At 42.7% G+C, this 2,910-nt stretch overlaps 1 pseudogene; it reads left to right on the top strand.

Moving 5' to 3' along the window:
• Positions 1-1,096: 1,096 nt before the first annotated feature.
• Positions 1,097-2,412, top strand: LOC147662884 (zinc finger MYM-type protein 1-like; annotated as a pseudogene).
• The last annotated feature ends 498 nt before the right edge of the window (positions 2,413-2,910 follow it).

Raw genomic sequence — 2,910 nt, 5'->3', positions numbered from 1 at the left:
GCTAACGCCAGGCAAACACGCTGCGTTCGCCTCCGCTGACTCACACGCTGACTCTCTGACGTCAGCGCTGGTGCGTCTCCAGGACAACAGACAACAGTGTCTCGAGCGTGGCTCACGCGCTGCGCTCGCTCCGCTGTATGGATGACGTCAACGCTGGTTGAGCTCGAGCTCCGCTCCGCTTTTCAGTCCAAATGCCAAATAATATAATTACCCCAGATGGGCGTCTTCACTGGGAACCGAAGCGGACCAAAAGGACATTGACGAGGTCTGCACGCCGTAGATTCGTTTCTTGTTGAGGAAACTCCGTTAAAAACTGCTTTCCGCTGGAAATCTTGAAACCAGGCATCAAGATGAGGTCTTCAGTGATACTGGCCAGCAGGTAACGTCGCCAAAATTGTAGTAAATAGCTGGAGACCACAGGTGCAGCAATAGAGGTTTATTGCAGGAAAACAGAGTGAAGTAACCTCAACACAAGCTGGCCAGGCACAAACTGTCACCAACTAGAACACTAAAAGGAGACAGAGCCATGTACATTCTGGAATGGGTGACACAGGTAAGAACTATGGTGGAGTAAAGGAAATAGAAGAAAGATAAATATACAACAGTTAGCCTCCGTGTCTTTAATGAAATCCATATTCTCTGGTCATGTTAATAGGAGAATCGCAATTGTCAGTCATTGCTTGGACCAACTTCAAAAGATTACAGCAGTCCACAAACCATGAGCAGTCAGTTTCTTCGATGATAGTAAGAGGTACAGAGCAGGAAATCGAGGAGAATCAATAAATGTAAATCCAGTATTTTTAAACTGCAAAGAATTACCCAAAGGGGCTAGGGGCTGCCGGGAAGATTAAGGGAGTTATTGCCCAGAGTCACATGGTGCTGGGCTGACCTGCCACTGGTAACGGAAATCAAACCGTGAACTCCTGTGTTCCGGCATCAGTCGCCCTGGCCGCTGCGCCACACCTCTTCCCTTGGATAACAAGGGAAGCAGCTGCTTAAGTTAGTATGCTTTTTGGGTCGTTAAGGGCTTGCATTCTGTGCCACTGAGGAAAGTGACCATTCTCACATTAGGGGACATTTAATTGAATTGTTAGATATGATTTCTGATAAAGATAAGATTTTCAAAGAAAAACTGTCCAAGAGGTGTGGGCACTATACCTCTCCTGATTACCAAAATGACATTATATCTGTGGTGGCAGCGCTTGTCTGTGACCGTATGGTCAAAAATGTGACAAAATATTTTCCGGTGCTAGTTGATAAAACCAAGAGAAACTGAGTTTTATTATTTGCTTTGTTGATACTGCAGCCATTGCTGAAGCAATACAGGAAGCTGGACATGACTGGAAGAAATGTGTTGCACAGTGCTACGATGGAGCATCCATTATGAGTTGCTGTTTTAATGGTTTCCAAACAAAAATAAGAGAGATCGCTTCACAAGCAATTTTTATATACTGCCATGCTCATCGCTTAAACCTTGCGTTAGTACAAACAGCAACTAACATGCAACCATTAAAACATTTATTTTCAACTTTGCAAGCCGTTTATATTTTTGTTTCACAAAGTTCACCAAGGAATGAGCTCTTTGTGAAAGCTCAGAAAGAGCGTAATCTGCATGTAATGGTGCTAGAAAGACTTTTGGGTACAAGGCGGTTTTAGGGGAACTCCTGAGTTAGAAAAGTGGCATTGCAATTTGAACCTATTATTGTTGTTATCCATGTAACTGAATCTCAACAATGTGACAAGGAGGCTAGTTCAGAAGCCAAAGGACTTCTTGAGAACAGTAAAAACGTTGCTTTCTTGCTTACTTTGCAGTGTATGGAACTCATTCTCCGAAAGATTCACAGTCGATCTGAAGTACTACAGAGCATAGACCTTGACTTGCCGAGATCATGTGATCTAATCAAGGCAACAAGAAGTGATTTAGTGAAACTCCCTCAAGACAGTCAGTGGACCAAATTGTTAAGGCAGGCTAACAATTTAGCAGAGCAGTGTGGATTTAACATTCCAGAAAAATCCAATCTAAGGGCTCCACCTTTGCAACACCATATATTGAGTAACAAACTGAAATATTATTTTCTCAGTACCTCTGTAGGAAAAAGATTCAGCCATTTTTATGTCTCAGAAAGTCAAACTCCACTGCCTGATTGCTTAAAGCAGAAAGTGTACTTCTCTACTTTGGATAGATTTGTAAATGAATTTGATGCTCGATTTTCAGAAAACATGGGCCTCATGTCTGCTGTTGGAACGTTCAATCCAAAACCTGCAAATTTGTTGGACTTTTCCTCTGCACTAGTTATTGTTGACAACTATCCAGAGGCTGCAGTAGACCTAAGTCTTCTACAACCCAAACTGGAAACTGCAAAATGGTATCTTTCAGACAAGAATGTACCAGGTATTCAGTCTATCAGATAGAATCTCATGTACTACCAGGAGCGTTTCCTCATGTTTAGGATCTTTTACATCTCGTTCTTATGTTATCTATTACTACTGCTACAAATGAGAGATTCTTCGCTTGTATGAAAAGGGTAAAACATTATTTGTGCAATAAATATGAGTACCAGAGACGCAGTGATTTATGATAATGGCTTGTTAACCTAATGAGATTAGGCAGTTAAATTTGAATGAAGCCATTGACAGATTTGCTGACATGCTTCACCGGAGGCATCCTCTTAAAAATAAGATGGTCCTTTCCCTCATTCAGAGAAGCAGCCTCACACTTTGCCAGGCAAACAACGGTTACTCCTCAGTCAGTCTCTAGTCTACTTAGGCCTATGCCACCTGAAGAAATCAGCTAGTGATCACAGAAGCCAAAAGCCTACGCAGGAGTACGAAGACAGCAGCTACCTCGCAGCTATGCAGTATCAGCCATCTCCTGGTGGCAGGCAATCAGGAGTTACTCCTCAATCGGTC

Source organism: Lissotriton vulgaris, unplaced genomic scaffold (genome assembly GCF_964263255.1).
Source record: "Lissotriton vulgaris unplaced genomic scaffold, aLisVul1.2 SCAFFOLD_7398, whole genome shotgun sequence".
Classification (NCBI taxonomy): Eukaryota; Metazoa; Chordata; class Amphibia; order Caudata; family Salamandridae; genus Lissotriton; species Lissotriton vulgaris.
Note: the sequence above shows the minus strand (reverse complement) of the source record. Positions and strands in the feature narration are given on the sequence as shown.